At 47.2% G+C, this 21,300-nt stretch overlaps 1 protein-coding gene across 12 annotated transcripts in view; it reads left to right on the forward strand.

Moving 5' to 3' along the window:
* Positions 1–21,300, forward strand: part of CASZ1 (castor zinc finger 1) — a 197,562-nt gene that overhangs the window by 2,637 nt on the left and 173,625 nt on the right. Inside the window, exon 1 of one of the 12 annotated variants that reach the window (XM_086921330.1) lies at positions 10,758–10,885. The exons of the other annotated variants lie outside the window; for them this stretch is intronic. The gene's annotated coding sequence lies outside the window, so the exon portion shown is untranslated. Of the gene's footprint in view, positions 1–10,757; positions 10,886–21,300 lie in introns of those variants that run through there. 12 annotated transcript variants of the gene reach the window in all.

A 21,300-nucleotide genomic window follows, 5' to 3' on the forward strand; every position in this document is an offset into this window, starting at 1 on the left:
GGTTGTGTGGCAGAGGGCATACCTTTACAGGGGTCGGGGCGGGATGAACCCCCGGTTGCTGTAGAGTTTAGCGGGCTGTGGAAGGGGACCCGTCTGTCCTGGGGACGGAAGTCTTTGGTGAGTGTCTGTCCTGGCGACAGGTGGCATCAGTGAGAATGAATAGGTACTGGGGTAGTCGGGACAGGTTTTGCGTTTGAGAGTCTTTCTGGCCTGTGGCAGCGTGCTGTGGGTCGGTGGCTGCCTAGCCCTGCCACACGGGGCTTTGATGAGCGCCTGCCTCGGGAGCTGGGGGTGAGGGACAGCATGTGCCGGAGACAGGCGGGAGAGGGCCTATGTTTATGGGCAGTGCTTTAAATGGGCAGGTACTGTCCAGTACTGAGTACCGGCACTTTTTTATTTTGAGAGGGAGAGTACCTGCACTTCTCAAGAGTGACGTAATACTTTTAATTTGAGAGGACAGACACTTCTCAGGAACGAGCGAGCGGGTACTCTGGTTACAGGGTACCTGCACTTCTGTTTTTCCATTCCAAGCACTCTTTATGGGGACAGGCGCGGGAAGGGCCTGCACTTTATGTGGCGCCAGGGACTGTGTGTGAGGCCCTCCCTAGTCTGTTCTCAAAGTCAGGCGACTGTGGGTGAGTGCCAGCCTGATCTGATGGGCAGCCTACTGCGGGTGAGCGCCAGACTGATCTGAGGGGCAGCCTACTGTGGGTGAGTGCCAGCCTGATCTCAGGGGCAGCATACTGTGGGTGGGTGCCAGCCTGATCTGAGGGGCAGCCTACTGCGGGTGAGTGCCAGCCTGTTCTTAGGGGCAGCCTACTGTGGGTGAGCGCCAGCCTGATCTGAGGGGCATCATTCTGTAGGTGAGTGCCAGCCTGATCTGAGGGGCAGCCTACTGTGGGTGAGCGCCAGCCTGATCTGAGGGGCATCATTCTGTAGGTGAGTGCCAGCCTGATCTGAGGGGCAGCCTACTGTGGGTGAGTGCCAGCCTGATCTCAGGGGCAGCATACTGTGGGTGGGTGCCAGCCTGTTCTTAGGGGCAGCCTACTGTGGGTGAGTGCCAGCCTGATCTGAAGGGCAGCCTACTGTGGGTGAGTGCCAGCCTGATCTGAGGGGCAGCCTACTGTGGGTGAGTGCCAGCCTGATCTGAAGGGCAGCATACTGTGGGTGAGCGCCAGCCTGTTCTTAGGGGCAGCCTACTGTGGGTGAGTGCCAGCCTGATCTGATTGGCATCATTCTGTAGGTGAGTGCCAGCCTGATCTGAGGGGCAGCATACTGTGGGTGAGTGCCAGCCTGATCTGAGGGACAGCCTACTGTGGGTGAGCATGCATTTTCAGTGACGGCCTCGTATGTCATTTTTTGGAGACGAGGCTCCGATTGAGTGCCCGGCTGCATGTTGTGAGTGAGCTCTATCTCCCATGGCGACAGAGGCCCACCCTCACTCTTTAATCAGGGAGGCAGGAGGGAGCATGTGAGTGTCCCGAGGGCCAGCATGTTGCTGCTGAGGTTACAGCTACCAGGAGGGCAGGGGCTGTGGTCAAGACCCTCGCCTGTCTATCCTGGAAGTCAGCAGGAGGTGTCTGTCTGTCCACAGCATGGTGTGGTTGTGCCTGCCAGGAGGGCAGGGGGCTGCAGACCCTCTTGTCTGTCATGGTGGAGGGGCCTGTGCATGGCTGTCTGTCCAGGGCAGAAGGAAGCGCGAGGGACGGTCTGCCCTGGGGCTCTTCCTGGGGATCTCAATCGGTTTGTCTCTCCTCTGGGCTGTCTCTTTCGAGCACATGCACCTCCGTTTCCCTGGTGATCTCTGTTGACACCCAGGGGACAACTGACACTCTGTGTCAGCCTGAGAGCGGCAGATCTGGCCAGGCCAATGCTTGTGCCGCCCGCGCTACATGAGTGCCAGCCGCAGCGCGCCTCACCCAGCTTTACCCGTCAGGTGTCTTTGGGTTTTGCCAGGGAGAGGCCCTGTATGACGCTTTTAAAGGGTTCCTCCCTGCGCGGCGAACGAAGAGTTAACAGGTTCGCAGTGCCAGGACGGGAGCCTCCCCACAGAGGATCAGATCACAACTTACACACGCGTGTGAGCCGCACTTCGAGCCAAGATGTGTGTGTTTTTTTAATGGTAGGCCTCCGGGTTTCTGCAGCATGCGCCCTCTGCTGGTCAATCGTGGAATAAGTAGAGCGTACATTTCCTGCGGACGGTAGGCCGTGCAGTGCAGGCTGCAGAGTGCGGCTCTCGCTCTGCTAAACATCCTAGTACTTTAGTATCCGCACACATCTACTCTCGTCCAGCCTTAGAGATGTCCTTGGCTGCACATGGCACTCGGCCATGCAGGAGTATCGGGCACCAGTCATGGGCATTGTGGCATAGTACCCACATAATACGGAATATTCGAAAGCGTCATTGGATTATTTATGGGTACAGAACAATCGGATTTATTTGGGCACTGACACAATGGAGCAGTGCGTAAGTGGGATGACATAGGTAGGGGGTTTCTCAAACACCACTGGCCAAGTAAGCATAAATACGCACCCTTTGCAAGAGGCGTGGGATTTGTAATTAAGAGCGTAGGTTAAGACATCTGTACTGAAATTCTGAGCTCAGAAAGTGTGCCCCATAACCTGTTTGAGTGCTTCTGTTACTTTTGTTGTTATTGCATCTAAACGATTGGACTAAACTAAGCCAGACTGATTGGCTTTGCCGATGCCTAGTAGCAGTATCAAAAGCATTAGTAACAGCAATTATTTTTTTGTGTGAATAATTAGATTGAAAATGTTACAATTCTGAAACTATGGGATTTAATCAAAGATTAGTAGGGTTTGTTGGAGGGGTAGTGGTCTTGGGAGTGTCCTAAACAGTCCCACTCGCTCTTTATCCCACTTTCCTCCAGTCTCTAAATTTGTTCGACGCACTCTTTTTCACCCCACATCATTCTGAAATCCTCCATCTGCTTCTCAATCGTCGTCCTTCCTCTTCAGTGCTGCCTTTTCACTCTTCCTGCACATACTTCCTCTCCTCTCCTCCATTACACCACCCCACCCAATCCTCCAACTTAAGAGCAGGCACTACCTCGTCATCAGAAGTATGGGGAGATCTATAGGCTATATAGAGTTATCAGGGTATTTTGGAGAACCTTTTCAAAAATGTATCCAAGCTCCATTCAAGTGATCCTAGACAAGAACTCGTGAAGGAGAAAGAAGCTTCTTAAGGAACAAGAACTAGAACTAGATATAGACTCTAGTGGGCCCAAGAGCACCCAGGGTGTTCCTGATGATGATCTGTCTTCCGAGGAGGGAGTCCATGTCCATGGGCTACACAGAAATACATGGAGATCTGCTCCCCCATCAACTTAGACTATAGTACGCCCATGCGCTGATCCTCCAAGTCCATTAAATGGCCACACCTTAAGAAAGAAGACTTTTCAGAAAATTCTGTGCCGCATTTGCATTGAGCTGCATGAGGGACTACTTTACAAAAACATACCCATCTATCCACCCACTTTTACTCCTAACTGTACGACTCATGCTAATGTGCTAATAGCGCATGTATTACAGTATTAAACTCAGATCTATTGGGATTACCCCTGCCTGTTTGTTTTTATTACCCCAGCTGTGTATTTGTATGCAAATGTCAAACCATGGTCGAATGCTAATATTAATCACAAGAAATCAAAGGTCTTGTTATATTCACGGACCCTACGGAGTAGTTAGAGGTATGGAGAGATCCTTAGACACTCTAGATTAACCAGGGTGTTGTGAAATTCAGAGACATTATAGGATAACCGGAGGTATGCTGAGATTCACAGACTCTGCAGAGTAATAAGGATGGTGTGTGATCCACGGACTTTGCAGAGTCATTGGAGATCTTGCGAGACTAATGTACACGACAGAGTAATCGAAGCTGTGTGAGGTTCACAGACACTACAGAGTAAATGGAGGGCTTGTGAGATTCATGGACCCTAAAGTGTAATTAGATGCATCATTAGATCCATGACACCACAGAGTAATTAAGGTAGTGTCAGATCCACACATACTATGAGTAATCATGTTATAGGAAGATCCACGGGCTCTACAAATTAATCTGAGGTATCTTGAGATCCACAAGGCTATAGGTTGACCGAAGATATTGCACGATCCACTGACATTCTGAGATCCACTGACTCTACAGAGTAATCCATGTACTGTGAAGTCCATGGACACTAGGGATTGGGTTAGCCACATGCACTACATATTAATCAAATATGTGAGAGCCATGGGTGTGAGGATAAGATCCAGGGTTGCTCAAGAGTAATCGAGAACATCATGGGATTACAACATAATTGTATCAAGAAGTGAAAAGACACATCGTGGAGTAACACTAGTAATCTAGGATACATGAGGTGGAGTAGTGTGAGTCCGGTGTATGGCATAACACTGAAGTATCAAGGAGATGCAGTTGTTTTGAGTGAGGTTGAACTCAAGTATGACTTATCTGCACACACTGTTAACGCTTGCTTTTTGTTTGCAACGGTATACCCACAAACTATAGCATGGTCCAGGCAAAGGAAAGTCCTTGCACAGTTAGCAGATAAAAGAATAGTTTGGATGAACATAAGTACTCAGCGGTAACTCTTCCAACACTCGTCAAAGTGAAGAGCAGTAACCTGAAATGTATACAAGCTGAAGCTGTGCGCCCTTTGTGGGTGTTACAACACCTCAACAGACTATGCATTGATTAAAATTGTGAGTAATATGACAAACAAAGCAAGATTGTCTGAGCATGGGTGTGGCGATCAAAGGGCGACAGATTACCAAAGGCTGGTAAGAACGAAATTTCTGAACTGGGGCAAGTCATTTGAGGGCCCCGCCACTGCAGGCTTGTTTCTTTAATAGGATTCTTGCATATTGCTGTACCTCTGCTTTTGGTCTACTGCCTGAATCTCGTCTCTGAGAACGGAGTTGTGTTGGATGATAATGTAGAGCGATAGATGAAGATGGTAGCCAAAGCCATCTCTGGTGCTTATGAGACCATGTTTCTTCTTGAAGATCCAAAGAACACACCAGCTTCTGGGGGTCTTGAGACCAACATGGGCACAGACAGTTACTGTAATCCAAGTGAAGTGATAACCTCTGAGACCCGGAGTCCATCTCGCTTTGGAACTTACCCAGACTAATAAGACAGAGAAGCAATTGTTTGTTTTAGGTCGAGTAAATGGTAGGAAGTGTTACTCAACGGTTTGATAGCACCAGAAGAAACATGTCACTCAGCTAGTCACCAGCACATGGTATTAAGCACACAGATGAGAGACATATTTCTTTAGTGCTTACTTCTGTGTTCCTTATTAACTTCAGTGGGCACTGAAGCATATGATTCCTAACGGCCTCGTGCTGACTGAACTGGAATTGTCGTATCATAACATTGTCCAGGGATGGCCATAGCATGATCATAGTATTACCCTGGGTGGGTCTGCTGCACGATTTTTATTTTCACCGGTCAGAATGGAGAACAATGAGCAGCTTCAATTTTGCTGAATGGTAAAATTGCTGACAGATCCCCATTTCAACCAGTTTATCTGGTGCAAATTCATCCAGGTAACTCCAGGAGGGACTTGTGCTCAGGAATATCATGGATCTGTGTGCAATTGGCTAATGGCTCTGAGATTTGGTGCAAATTGTTTTTGACGCCGATTCGGGATTCATGCCAGAACTGTGAATGAGCTCCCGAGGGAACCAAAATCCTTCCAAACAACTTGATCAGAGACCGAGCTCCCTCTCAAATGCTTCAAATTAGACCAACTCCCTCTAAAGAGTTCTAGAGGTGATTAGAGTGGGGAGCTTAGCGCCACCGGACAGAGTCACTTTTGCACACTTAAAACTTGCAATGATGTAAGTATTTTATTGAAGGTTGGAAAGCACTGCTTTCCTTTGCCCCAGGACTGCCTGTCCACAGGGTTATTAAGGCACTACTTTCTTTAAGGGAAGGAAGGAATAGTCAAATATTTGGACTCACTGATTACTCACATACCTGCCTGGGAGTGTCTGACAAGTTAAACACTTATTGGATGCAGGTTGACAGGAGATACTAGGCCCTGGATGACCTGGATTTAGAGAAGTTTGTTAATGGGCGTGAGAACGTCGAGGATGTCATGTATGCACTTTCTGTAAGAGTACTAGTTGTCTGCAGAAGTCCTTGCGCTGAGGGTGGTTTTGGAAGTCGTCCCTTGCTTGGAAGGATGGGGCAATGATTAAAGTTGGTCGTTACTGTCACTTTGGACATTGATTAGTCTTGTATCCATTCAGAATGAAGCATCAACATTGACTTCAATACGTGTAGGGCAAACATGGATGCACCTGCAGCACAGCACTTGTGTACTATTAGTGTTTTTCTCCAGACCCTGTGCTTTGTACGGAACCACTACCCGTGTAGGTTTTAAAATGATATGTTCTTCCTGTTGAGCAGAAATAATAAACTCTAGGGAATTTATGTTTCAAATTATTCTCCAGAGAACTAAAATGCGGAAACATTTTGATACGTCTGCTCCCGGGGGAGTGCAGTGGTTAGCTCCGACTCCATTTATTTCATACACTTTTCCAGTGGTGCATGTGGTTTTGCAGGCAAGGTTTATTCATAGGAGGTGGGGTATATGTTGGCTTCTAATACAGGTTATCACAGGTTACTAGGTCAGTATATGTCAATGTTCAAGAAGTTTTTTTTTTTTTAAGGAAGCTTACTTATATTGTGTACAATTCTAGAACAGTACCACATGTACAATACCTTTTATCATGTGCTAACTTTTTAAATGCACACCAATGTTAATAGAGCAGTTAACTTGGTGATCGGTGGTGAAAACTAGAAGTGTCTTGTCCTTAAGGTATCCCAGTAATAACTCCAGATAGTGTCCCAGTGGCATAACGTAACCAAGATGGCTGCCATAAAATGGATGGGATTTTTTTTATTGAAGATAGTCAATGGGCCAATGTTACTATGGGGATGGGCACAGTAGCATTAGATGGCAGGCAGGATCGCACAATCTAATACTGATCTGACTGCAGGTGTCCGAAGCATATTCACAATTACGTAATTCCAGTATATAGACATTCCCATAAGAATATATTTAAGAACCAAGTAAGAAGGGACATTTTACAACACCCTAAATTCAAGATTGCGCTAGGTGCTTAGGAGTGACCTTGGACACCCATGAAAACGGAACATTTGATAGTATACAGCCCCTAGGCGAATGATGCCATATCTCTCCAATAGGAAATCAGACCACAAGTCCTATTAAAACCTGGATGACACCTAGCCATGAGGCTGCAGAGGCGGAATCAAGCACTTGGCTAGAGTGCAGATAGAAGATGCGCCCAGCTCCTGTCTACCCATTTTAAAGTCCGCATCAGTAAAGCATGCAGGGGACTGAATGATTAGGCAGTGCCCAGAAGCTAGTGATAAGCACGTGGAGTGCTCTCTCTCATGCTATGTCCTTCACTCTCACTGCCCCAGCAAGATGGGGAACCGTGACAAAACAGCAATGGTGACCGGCAAGGGAAGCCATTCCAGCATTTTGTGGGTCATTTGTTAGGAGTAAAGGGAGAAGACCCCCGACCTCGGGGGATTCGGGAGACCTTCTGCTCCCTTTCCGCCAGTTCTTTACAGCTGAATCAATTGTCTGTCTTCAGAAATAAAAGCTGCTGATGTTGTCCTAACTCACCAGGCCCCGAGATGACAGCGAATTTACATTTTTTAATTAAATGAGCAGCTTTTTTATGGGGCAGGGTCATGTGAGGGAGGTGTTTGTGTACTGGAGAGGAGACTTTAGAAACACTTCTCACCATGGGTAACAGAGGGCGATGAAGATCACGACAAGCTACCCTGCCTCAGCTGATTTCTCAGAAACGGTGGCAGTTTTCACCAAAATTGAGAAAAAGGTTTTGGCTCCAGGAGAGCGATCATTGACTGACCTCCAGTACGAAGTCATGCTGGCCGGAACTTGTGCCTTTCGGGGTCTGCGCATGATGAGTGACTTCTCTACATGATGGGCACTGATCTGTGTTGAACATTCGAGAATTTGACATTAGAAAGGGTTGGTCGGTTCTTTTGATGTTGGGCAGAAGGGAAATATGGGCATTATTGTTGTCATTTCACCTCACTCTCCCAAGCTCTGGATTTGTTCCGTGCAAAGATTAGGCAGAACTTACTTAGTTTAACTGACTGTTCCCTAGCAGTCAATGCTTCAGAGGAGGAGGTGGTTTAAGGTTGGTCTCTGATACAGTTTAGCGCAGGTTGTCACAGTCAGCGAAGACCCAATGGCCAGCCAGATACATTCCTTTGATAAGTGATCTATGTTTAATTTTATTTTAATTACATTGAATCCAGCTTCAAGACACCAATTTAGTAACAGAACGTTTAAGCTAAAACACAAGACTAAAATACGTGCATAACATTTAGATTCACTCAGATACGACTGAAAACAAAAATCACAACCCAGTGTAAATTTAAGTGACCAAACACAGCCCAATGCATGCATAAGGTACACACCTTTGTGAGCACCTGGAAGTGCTTGGGTCTTTGGTGTTCCTGTTAGTTTTTGTTCCATTATAGCAGTCAGTGGATGAGTTATACCTATAGGTCTCAACTAGGCCTGGTGTTGGAGTGTGGGTAGTTTAAAAGGTCTGGCTACTGCTGAGCAGTTTGAGGCCAAAAGTTCAGTAGGAGTGCCGCATTCTGGGAGGGAACAGATTTTTACTAGGGACTGTGCTTTTGCGACAGGATGCAGCTAACCAGTTATGATGTCAGCCAGTGCCTTGATGTCTCCCTTAGAGCCGAATGATCAAGTAGGGCTACCTGATAGAAACAAATATTGATAAATCCAATCGGTCTGGCCTTGGCAAACTGGTGCAATGGCTATGTTTATTTTTATTTTTTATTGAAAGTGTATACCACAAACATAAGAAGAAGAAAAAAGCAAACACTTAAGTCACCTAAACACGGGAGCTCTATGTTTGCAAAACTAAATTTTTAAATTAAAATAACTAACTATTGCATATATGACAGAATGGGTAGGTCCTAGGAGGCAGGAGTACATACATCACAAAAAACATGGCTCTTATTAGCTTAAACAAACTGTATTGTTGGATGTGAATTATTGTAACACGAAGTTCTAATATAAGCATACAAAAATACCTTAAAAATGTAAAAATAAAAAAAGAATACTGGAAAGAAAAATGTATTGGCAAAGAAAAGTATTGCCTCACTAGCTCTGGCACTAAAGTCCATTAGTATTTAAGTGATGTGCACCTGTGATCATGAAAATGCCATAACTAACAGTGTAAAAGACCTATTGCCCAATGCTGTAGCAATATGTATGTGAGTAATAGTTTAACTGACCAAGGGATGTAGGTGACTGACTAAACCCCCCCCTCCCCCTATGTGTGGTTCAATGTATGTATTTTCATATCAGCTTTGGGTCACAGGGAGTCGGTGAGACAGCTGAAGTTGTCTCTCGTCCTGATCTTTAAGTATATGCATTCATGTGCGATGTGGTATCGTGTAGCACAAAAACTAGGCAAAAGAAAGCTGAGCTCTGTACAAGCCCAAAGACCAGTCGAGAGCTGATTTAAGGGGTAGCTGGCTTCTGAGCGCTGTAGTGAAGAGCAGCTTCTTCTTGATATAGTGTTCTTTAAAGAGGGGTGTTTTCATGCTTTCCTAAATTGGAGCAGAGTTGGGGGGTCCTGGTGTGTAAAGGAATGTTGCTCCTGATTTTGGGGGCATACATGTAGTAGCCCTGTTGCCATGTTTTCATCTCCAGCTTAAAACTGGCTGATCACACTATTTTTTTCTGAGTGGCGCAAATTGCTGGAACTTTCACGGCCAGCACTTCGAAATGGGGCAATCGGGTTTTAAGTATTTTTGGTCTATCAGGAGCTCCCTAGCTAAAGTGATGGAATTGCATGAAAACATCTATGGGGAAAACAATTCGAAAACCACAAACAAAACAAAATTACATTAGTGGTCTTTACAATGCAGGAGCCACAGTCCCAGGTAACCCAGTGACCAAAGTGTGTTGTACTTGGTAGGAATGGGGGGTCAAGTGTGCAATGCAGGATGAGGAGGCCTTATGTGTTGTGTAGGCAGGAGAGGCCTAGAGCATGGTGTAGAAGAGTCTAGGAGAAGGGATCTGCTGGCCTGTGTAGACTGAAGGGGGGGGGGGGGGTCTGGTCTCTGGTGCCGGAAGAGGAGTCCTGATGTGATCTGCCTGCAGGGCTGTTTTAGAGGAGGAGCGATGGGGTGCTGTGTGCCAGCCATGTAGGTAAGCGCTTCATGGCTACGGATAGGAGTAGTGAGCGCTATATAAATGTTTCAATGCAATAGGATAAAATGAAGTGGAGGGGGTTTGTGTGCTGTCTTGTGCTGTAGTGAGAGTCCTGGTGAACTTTGAGAGTAGGAGGCGGGGGTCTGCTGTGTAGAAGAGAAAGGAGGGCTGATGCGCAGCGTTCGAAGGGGGGCCCTTGTGTTGGGCAGCCGGAGCAGGCATGCCCTTCTCTCGCTGCCTTTAGTTCTTTGAACAAATGTCGTAAAGTCTCTACTTTGGAAGCCGAGGGCGCGCTGATGGACAGGGACAGGCGATGGTGTGGACGCAGAGCGCGTGTCCTGAAAATGTTCTAATTTTGGGTTTGAACTCGGCCTGTGACGCTTTGCGGGATGTGCGGCTCCGGCTCGAAGCAGCTCTCCCAAGGCCTCGCCGTGGGACGGCGCGCCCGGCTAGCAGGCGTCCTGGCCCACGAACCCCGGGAGCCCCGACAGGTGGCCGGCTAAGGACCGGGGTTCAAGAGCAGACACCTTCCACGAGGCCGGGATCTCAACGCGCCCTCCGACTGAAGACCGCCAGGAAACCAGGAGGGCTGTGAGGTACATTTGCTTGTTCCGAGCCTCCCCCACCCTTATTCGGTCACTCTGCGTCAACAGCTGCCTGTAACCCTCAGGGCCTCGGCCACGACTGCCTTCAGCTCCCGTGCCCCTCGCCAAACCCAAGGGGTGCTTTATCCGGCCCTCCCCGGGGGTCTGCGTGAGACACGGTCTCAAAACGAGAGTTTAGGGCAAGCTGTGGTGCGGGTTCAGACCAGTAGGAGCTGCCATAGGCAGACTGGACAGATTGCGGCCAGTCATAACCATGGCCACTCGAATTATGCGGCGGGGAGCACCAGATAATGCTGCAAAATACTGCACATTTTTTGATCGTATCACTTCACTATTTTGTAGTTTTTACACATGCTAGAAGTGTCCAGGCAGATACATCTTATTGGCATCAGTTTAACAACCAAAGCCCGAAATTAGCAACCGAATGATGACAGTTCACCTTTGCTAGCGCCTTCCACTGCTTGCCGCGTTTTTAGTAACCTTTGATCCTTTTGAGCTGGATTCATTCTTTTTGTTAAAGTCTGCACGGTATGCATTAGATGATGGCTTATGTGGCAAAAGCATAAAAACCATAATTATGCAAAAACAAAGCAGTGGCCACAGAATCGCATAATTCAAGTCGCCCTGGTCATAATGTATGCTTTTGTTATTCCTGTTTACCGGCTTAGCCCTTAAAGGATCAGGAGGGCTTATGTTTCTTATGGCTATTGACGAATTTTGGGAGAGGGGCACCCTCACTGAAGGTGGCTGAAGGCGATTGGGTGAACCACAGTCACTTCCCGTCAGACAGCTCCATCTGGTCTCAGAGAGACCAGATGCAGGCGTGTTGGGGTCCTGCTTCTGGGTTTGACTGCACACTAGACAGAATAACGAGGGAGCCTGGTCATGGTGATATTTCTTTCGACAGTCCTCCTTTTGACACCTATGTGTATGGATTGACTATTCCTTGTAGCCTCCTTTTCATCCTGGAGCATATTTAATGTCACTCCTGTTCAGGCCTATCGTGACTCAAGTGTACCTGTAAAGAGGGGACTACATTCGGAGTTTGTGCAGGCAGGATGGTGACTCCCAGACTATATCATTCTGCAGTCCTTGCCAATTAGGTCATCATCTGGCAGTATTCTCCTCCTGACCAGCTCAGTTTCCTCTTAATCCATCCCTCAATACTTAGAAGTTCTCAGATGTGGCTGAGATGTGGTGTACGCACTTTACAACACCCAAAAACAATAAATAAAATATCACCATGGTATACTTGACTCCTGTAAGTGTAGCCCTGTTTATGTAGATGTGGGTGATGCGTAAGATATCGGATCCATAATTATGGACATATTATGGGTTTTGCTTAATCATTTCATTTCCTGGGGCAGGTGAATTCATGAGAGCGGGGTGACCTCTGAGAAACCAGGGCTGTGTGCTCCTGTCGTAGCCACAGCTTCAAGACCATCCTAGATAGATGTGTGCACTGCACATCATTTGGAACCACCCTACTCTCAAGGAGACCAGATGCAGGTCCTCTCCCTTCAGATAACCTATTTTGATATAGCCAGCTTCTGTTACACCAAAGTCGCCAAAGGCCCGTGCAGAGCAGCCTTCCTGTAACCCCAACATCATAGCGGGTACTTCAAGCTTTTTATTCAAGTCAAGGAGCTTTGTTTGGAATTTGAGCCATTGATAAAGGGTTATTTGTACGACTCTCTCGCTGGTACAACTGTATTGGCAGACAGGTTGTATATTCAAGCCCAAAACCAGACACCAGAAAAAACAATTCTTTACCTGATCAAACAGGATGCTGGCATTCTCCCCAGAGGGAACAACTGCTACGTGTCAGGGTTAATGTAGGTTCAGGATATGGTAGGCATACATTTCTTGAGTCTTTCATACATTAGTGTAATCTTACTGCACTCTGATGGTAGGGAGGAATATCTAATTATGGGGGGGGGGGGGGGGGGCTGCATGGATTTTACCTGGTGTGACAGCAAAGTGTGCCAAATACCCATCTTCAGGGATACAGCAAAATGGATGTACCTCAAAGCAGAATAGGCTGCTCCTAACCAGGCAGTCTCCCCACGTGCTGGCAAGGCAAGGGCAAGATCTCTCCATGAGATTAGAGTGGGGACACTTGGGATTCACCCCCCACCCCACCCCAAGCTATTCGGAGCATTGAGTTTGCCTGGCATACACTTAGAGGGGACTCTTGGTTGTTAAGGGCAGAAAAATGAAAAAGTGTTTATTTTTTAAAAATTCTTTTATTTGTTTTTTAAACCCCAGAGGAGCACATTAAGGACTTGCAGAGCGGCATTTTAGTTATTTCAAAGTGTTATGGTAACATCCTTACATAGATACACCATATTAGCAGGAAATCTATATGGGATTAGTTACACACATACGCCTAAATGCCAATCAGTTTCGTAGTCGGTGGCTACCCTGAACATCTGACATGGAACACCCCTTGCTGACCAGGGTTGAGCCCATCAGCTCTATACTCTGCTAAAACAGCACACTTGCACCATGATGCCTGTTAAAGTAGTGCTCGATCTGCCCCATGCCCTTGAAAGCAGAATGATAACTCCCCCAGAGCTCATTATAATAGCACTCGAAGTAGGGGCACACACAATACGTTATTGGTGCCAGCAGTCAATCAAGTATTACCAAGGTAAGTACATGGAATGATACAGAAATTAGAGGTTATATGCTGGTTTGGATTGTCTGGTATATACGGTTCCAAATTGACCCCAAGCAGGTTTTACGTAGTACAGTAACAGGTGTTAGTAGCAAACAATATGGAGGTACGTTCTTTACTTTGAGACTGTGTGTCTCTCTAAGGCAGCCTCCACAATTACTTAGAAGCACTCTAAAGTTCGCAAATTGCTGCAGTGTTAGCGCACAGTGCATCTTAAGAGTGTCAGACAGGTGTTTCACAGGAGTTTCTTGACATTTTAAGATAACTGGGTAGTTTCACTGCTGTTGTAGTGTCTCGGGCCAAGACTTAAAGTTTAAATAAAATGCAGTCAAAGTTTCTTGATACCAAAGACTTATAAGATCTATGGTTTATTTATTTATTTCTGAACAATTTTCTGTGTAAAAAGGTGCAACAGAACCTCTCTTTACTCCTAATTGGAAAAATTGACCAATATTGTGCATCAGGCTCACGGAGAGGAATTTTTTTCTAATCTCTATTAGGTACTGGGAACTCACGGTAAGCACTGGAGCAAACCGGCAGGTTTATTAGTCATGTGTCTCAGATCAGGTCACTTGCTGTCAAAACCTTCCTGTGCATTGTGGTCCTGAAGTCCCAAAGGACTCACTTTTAAGGTTAGAGCTTCTGAAGAACTCAAAGGGCTATATCTAGAGATCTACAAGTCACAGTTGGGACAGTATTTCATTGTTTGGTCCCTAAATGTGTGGTACATATTTTGGAGGCTCCAAGTGCGAAAGGTGTTCTTGAGGTCTTCTAAAAGGGCCAAATATCAGTGGCGGAGGCCACCTATCTTCAGTGGTAGGGCGGCAGTGGGAGGAGAGCAGGGTTTTGGGGGAGGGTTAAAATAATAAAAAATAAAAGACTTACCTCCCGCTCTGCTGAAGGCCACCTCGCTGCTCTTCTCGTCACCGTTGGGCCAGAAGGAGATAAGCATACAGGGTACAGGCTTCACACCTAATCCAAACGCTGTTCTCTCACGAGACTAGCACCAGGATTGGTCTGAGCGGCCTCATTTACCGCTCAGACAGTGCATTGGAGCCTGTGCCTTTTCTCCAACCGGGCTGTGGAACACAGCCGGGTTGGAGAAACATAAGTGAGCGTGTGAGCTTGGCTGGCCGGCCAAGCACACATGCACACTTATGAGTGCAGTTTTCTCCTCCCTGACATGCCCGGCAAAGCCCCACTCTATAGTCATTGCGGGGCTAGAACAGACAACGTAAATGAAATGACAATAACTCTGTTGTTGCGGGCTGAGGGGCAATTCTCCTCTGCCATTACGTATGTGCCCTGCCTGCCGAATACGCTTGGGAGACCTTGACACTACAGCGCCTTGAGACCCTAGCGGGTGAGTAGCGCGCTTTACAAATGTCCTGATTGATTGATTGATTGATCAACAACAGCTCCTAGTGTCTGCACTCCCAAAACAGAGTCAATACCAGCGAGGCATAGTAGGTGTGTTAACAAAAATGCCTCTTGTTGGTGAAGTGGAGTACGCTCACTAAGCAGCCATTACTCCAGGTTTCTCACCTGCACTTTGTGAAGGTCACCATGGGCTGCTTGATTGGTTCATCACCACAGTGTCAGCGGATCCTCCTAGGAATTTACATCTGACATTGTCAAAGAAAAGCACTCTAGGCTTAGCCTTAACTAAAAATGCGGGCCCCGAAAATGGTTATACAATTTGAGGTTAAGGCTAGTGTTCTTTTATCGAGGTCAGAAGCGCTTGCTAGCACCATTGTTAACGGAGGCCACTGAATAGTTACTTTAGTCAGACATCCCCACCTTTATCATTACAGAAAGTTACTCTCTCTGTTTTGCCCATCTTTGGGTTGTGATTTCATTTGCTTCTCCCCAGTGAGTGATTTCTACACTTTTCATGTACACATTTCTGAATTCAGCAGTGGTCTAATGTCTCAACTGAACGTTCATTTGTTGGCATGTCTAAATAGGTCTATTTTATTTTCATTGTGTGCTTTTTTTTTTCTTGTGCTGCATCTTTAGTGATTAATTACCTGTCCTGCTGTGGAAATTACATGGCGAACTGCTTGGTTTTTTTCTCGCTACCTACGTTTCACCCCAGAAGACCATAATCCCCCATAATATTGGTTACAGTAGCAATTCAGCCCTCACAACGTTACCCTTAAACCCTACCCCAATACAAAAATGCTCTAGAAGGTCTCGGACGTCTAGTACAGCGGCGCTCAGAGCCCGTAGATGAAAGATCTCACTACCCTAGGGATGTACTGCACACCTTGTATGCTGGTGCTGTGTGCATTCTTTTTGTTATTGGCTGTGCTGTACCTGTTAAGGATTGTTTGTGGTGCTGCCCTGCACTTAATTAGTTCCCTACAAGGCAGGCTGCCCCTTCAGCTCCATGTTGTAAATCTTATATAAGTGAGGGAAGTGTTCACTCCTGCTGCTGAGCTGTAGCTTTTTAGTGTCACAGAATCTTGTTGTGTAGCTCCTGTGCCGTGTTTGTGCATTTATATGTGTGTGTGTGTGTGTGTGTGAGAGATTAGCTGTGTGTTTATAGCATAAGGACTGGGCAGGTCCTTATTTTGATGGCAAAGCCAGGCTGAACAAGCCCTACGAGTGAGTGTCTGTGTAAATCCCATACTTTGCCCATGCCAAAGATGTAACTGTTCTCTGTCTTGAGGGGGGGTCGTGCACTCTTGCTGTTGCACCTGTTCTGTGGGTGGGGTAAACGAGCCTTATTGCGGTTTCTGCACAGTACGTGCTTTGTGGATAGAAGAGCTCTCCGTTTCGTAACCTATCAATAGGGCATTTTTACCAGAAATGCATTCACAGCTCAAATATTCAACAAAAATACCTGTAAACCTTTTTTTTCGTTAAGAGTGCTGTGGAAGTTGTTGTAAATCTGGTTTATCTGGAAAGTTTGTGTCACCTCAGCACAGAGCTGGCACCGGTCCTCTCCTATGGTAGGCCAGGCAAGGCGGGGTGCACTTGTTTTGGCAAGCTCCATGCATCTCGAGACGATTATTTCTTGCGGCTTTTTTGTTTGTTTTTTTTTTTCTTGTTTTATTTCAGAACATTTTGTACTAAAAGATGAACCCTTTGTGCTTTTCGATAATTGCATCTGGAAACTCCCAGATAGTGTGCCATGGTCGCTCGCTTGCTGTGAGGTGTTGGGAGCAGGACCTGCCTCATAGGGAAAACGCCATCTCCTCGCCCTCGGACTTATGGGGGTCACAAATCCTCACACATCGCACCCCGGTGGTCCTAGCAAGGGGTGCAAAGGTGCATCCTAAATTCCAAGTCACAGCAGGACAATGTCGGACAGATACATCTGCTAAGGTCTTATCTGCAGGCTGGCACAGGGAGTTGGTGAGAATTTTTGTCCCTCACTGCAGGCCTGAGATGTAGGCGATTTTCCTTGCATCTCCACAAGCCTGAGATGGAGTCTTTGTGACCACGCAATGCTAGTCTGTGTGTCCCTGCATCTCCACCACCCTGAGTGTGGATCTCTGTGTGCACCCTTCTATCCAGGCACACCCTTTCATCTCCGAAGGCTAAACATGTTTGTATGTGGATCTGTACCTCTCGGAGTCTGTTCGTCTCTTTTGGTGTTGGGTGTTGATCTGTGCTTGCTCATTTGTCATTGACCTAAGCTGTTGATATGTGGGTCAGATTAATAATGCCTAAGATGTTGTTCTTTGACACCTATTTATTTATTTAAAGAGTACAGGGGCAGCCAGTGAGCTTGTGTGGAAAAATCATCGATAGGAAAGGGTGGTCTAATTAAAGAAAATTCAATCAATCAATCAAGGGGTTGGTGAAGTGCAACTACTCACCCGTAGTGTCCCAAGGCGCTGGCGGGGGAGCAGCTTTATGAATTTCACTTGGGTTCATCAAAGAGCCAGGTCTTGAGGTCTTCATGAACTTGGAGAGTGTTGGTGTCTACCTGAGGTGGAGAGGGAGGATGTGCCATGGCTTGGCCACGAGGAAGGAGAAGGACCCTCCTGTTCTGGTTTTCTTGATGCGTGGCACAGTAGCCCGGGAGAGCTGGGCTGAGCGGAGGGATCTCTGGGGTGTGTGGAACGAGAGGCGGTGGTTCAGGTAGGCGGTCCGGTGTTGTGGAGGGCTGCGTGGGTGAGAAGCTTGAAGGTGATTCTCTTCTTGATGGGGAGCCAATGTAGTGTCCGCAAGTTTTTGGTGATGTGGCAGTGGCGAGGTAGGTTGAGGGCTAGTCTGGCGGAGGTGTTCTGGAGTTTGCAGGTGAGGTTCTTGTTGATCCCGGCATAGAGTGCATTGCCATAGTCCAGTCTGCTGCTGATGAGGGCATGGGTGACGGATTTCCTGTGCTCGAGAGGAATTCAGTTGAAGGTCTTTTTTAGAAGACCGAGGGTGTGGAAACAGGCGGAAGTGAATGCGTTGATTTGGCAGTTCATTTTGAGTTCGGAGTTCAGGATGATTCCGAGGTTGCATGGGTGCTCAGTGGGGGAGGGAGGGTTCCTGAGGGCGGGGGGGCACCAGGTGTCATTCCAGGTGTCTTGGTGTGGGCCCATGATGAGTACTTTAGTATTGTCTGTATTGAGTTGTAGGCAGCTGATCTTCATCCACTTTGCGACGTCTTCCATACCTTCTTGGAAGTTGTGTTTGGAGATGTGGGGTTTGTTGGATAGAGAGAGGACTTGAGTTGTGAAATACATTATTGCACATTGTATCTTAAGTAATTCCTTGGTCAATGCACAGAGTATACAAATTTGATTTGCTGCTAATTTAGTAAAGTAGTTTGTCTGGGCCCACATATGGGATAAGCCTGACAGCATGTAACACCCCCACCCGTTTAATAAACCGCACAGTGACAAGATCATGTTTTGGTACTTCAAGAAATTGCTAAAGGTTCTTGTCTACTATCAAACTTTCCAGCAAACAAATCTAAAGACATTAAAGCACAAATGCCAGTCCTACTAGAGCATCTTTCGATGTAGGGCTTTGTCTGTCTGTGTGAGGGGCATGACATCTGTGTAACGCATCTTGTGTACATGGGTGCATTGTGCAGGACTTTTTTGTGTGTGCCGTGTTGTGTGCATGCAAGGTGTATGGCTGAGCAGGCATCTTCTTGTGTCTTTTGGGACTTCATCTTTGTGTGGGTTTTAGTCTGTGTATACACAGCATCTCTGTGTGAGGTGCCTTTTGTCTGTGTGGGGCTTCCTCTGTCTGTTCAAGGTGCAGTCTATCTTTTTAGGACTTCTTTTGTCAGTGTAGGGCCTCTTCAGCCTATATGCAGTAAGGTCTGAGCTGTCTTCTGTCTGTGTGAGGTTTCGGTCTGTTAAGGGAGCCTTTTGTCTATGTACGTCTTCTGTCTGAGTGGGGCATCTTATCTCTGTTCATGGTGTGTTCTGCCTGTGTAGAGCTTCTTCTGTTATGTTCATAGTACATTCTGTTTCTACCGGACTTCTATTGCCTGTTTGGGTGTGTGGCTTCCTTTACTTAGAATACATCTCATACAGACAGAAGGTGCTGCATATGTTTGTGTGAGGTGTCTTCTGTCTGTGTAGGTCTTCTTCTGTGTCTGGTTCTTCTTCTGTTTTGTCTTTGGTCTGTGCAGTGTCTTCCGTCTGTTTAGGGTACCCTTTGTCTTTATAGGTTTTCTGTCTGTGTGGAACCTATTCCGTCTCTACGAGGCTTCTCCTCTCTGTGCAGGGCCTCTTATAAATGTGAGTGTCTAATTAAGTCTTTGATAGGTATTTTGTGGTTAGATGAGGAGTCTTCTGTCCATATATGAATTTTAGGTCTGACCTGCCAGATTATGCAAGTTGTCTGGTTGGCCAAGACATATTGAGGGCTTACCAAGAATTCACAGTGGGGTTATAGCCTTCCCATTGCTTGCAGTTGGTTTACTTTATTGTCACTCTTGTTTGCCTACTTCTTATTCCATGACTAGCCTTCCTTTACTTGTGTTGCCCCTCTCCGCCTTCGGCATAGCCTCTTTGGGTAGGCTGACTTGTTTCCTTCCACTACTCAATTTCAGGGACATCTTGTTTTTGTTGGTTAAGCTCTCCATTAGAGTGCATGTGTTTTACAGCTCTCTCCCTGGTGTGCTCTTTCCCTCGCGTGCTGCTTGCTCTCTGTCTCCTGTGTTTCTTCCCTGCCAATCTCTCCGGGCTGCATGCTCTTTGTTACTCTCTCCCGCATGTGATCCTCCTCTCACTTCTGTGGTGCTCTCTCTCGTGTACTGCTTTCCCCTCCTCCATCAATATGTTATGTTATGTTATGTTACTTGTACTTGTAACGTGCACAGCTACTCATGAGGGTCCCGGCACAATGACTTAAGGGGAAGCAATACAGCTTTATTTTTATTTTATCTCTCATTCCCACTCCCAGCTGCTTTGCCCCATCTTCCAACCACACCCACTCCTCTTTGTCGCGCCTCTTCTACTGCCGTATTTTTTTTATATGTGTGTGTGTATATATATATCTTTTTTTTTTGCAGGGGCAGGCAGCAAATTGTTAGCTTAAAAAAGCACCTTTGCGCTAGTTAAATGTATTTTTTTTAAAGATAGATGTTTGATGGGTAAGTGTAAAAAAGGAGCATGCGTCATTATATATGTGCACTCCAACAAAATGACACTGTCACCAGCAACATGCTTTTTTTCCTTTTTTTTCTTTGTGTCCGATGCTGCACCGTATCATCAAAAAACTTTTTTTGCTGATGTCGGGCCCCATTGTTAAAGTCAATAGGTCTAAAATGTGAGGCCTGTTGGCTTTGCCAGTGCTTGTTGTCGCTGCCACTTCGTGGGGACTGGCTCTTTGGTGCCACCCCGCGAGCCGTCATGAGCCTGGCAGGGCGCCTCTTTCCCGTCAGGGCGCAGGGCGTGGTGCCTGGCACAGAGTGCACACCGAAGCTTTGTGCGTGTGCGCAGATAAAGTCACAAACGTTCCTTGAGATCGGAGTCTGCTCTGCCCCAGACTTTGCCCACGGTCCGACAGGTGGCACAAACACTCCCGTGCCCCTCCCCGGGGCTGTGCACGGCCAGCCTCCATGCCAGGCAAGTCTGCACTTCTAACAGTTGCTGTATACACAAATGACTACACGGGGCGCACATTTGTTTTGCAAGGGCGACCTGTTTAATCATTTCATTCTCATGTGGACATTTATTCGTTTCGTTTCCACGGTTACAGGAACCATTAAGTGGTAGAGAGCAATAAGGCAGCAGAGTCAAACAGGTAATAAAAAAATTAAGGCCTTTTTAGGCCCAGAGAGCGCGCGCAGGAAGCGAAGCGGAGCCGCGCAGGGCCGCTGGTGTTTGCGGAGGGGACAAGGGCCACTTTAAGGGGGCTCCGGGGTCGAGGTGCATAGCCCGGCCCATGGTGGCAAACCGGACGAGGGTCGTTCGGAGCTGCACCCTCTGGACAGACCAGGCAGAGGGGGCATGGAGGCGCTCCGCTCGTCCAAGGCCGCTCTGCGGGGCCGTTGGGGGCATACCTAGAGAGGGAGCACGTTGGTGTGTAGGCAAACAAGACGTGGGCCACACACAGCCAGAGTTTAGAGGGACAGGGTGGTTCAGAACCAGGCAGTGCAAGCAAGCCAGGCCAAGGTCACTCCGATATGGATGGGTCAGCAAATGAGGCAGTAGCTGCACAGAACTGCCCAATGCAGGCAACCCTTGGGGAGTGGAGTTGGCCTAAGGGCTAGGGCGGTCGACCATAACCCCTTCGCCACAGGGCTAATTCCCCCACGGTG

This window comes from Lissotriton vulgaris, chromosome 5 (genome assembly GCF_964263255.1).
Source record: "Lissotriton vulgaris chromosome 5, aLisVul1.2, whole genome shotgun sequence".
Lineage (NCBI taxonomy): Eukaryota > Metazoa > Chordata > Amphibia > Caudata > Salamandridae > Lissotriton > Lissotriton vulgaris.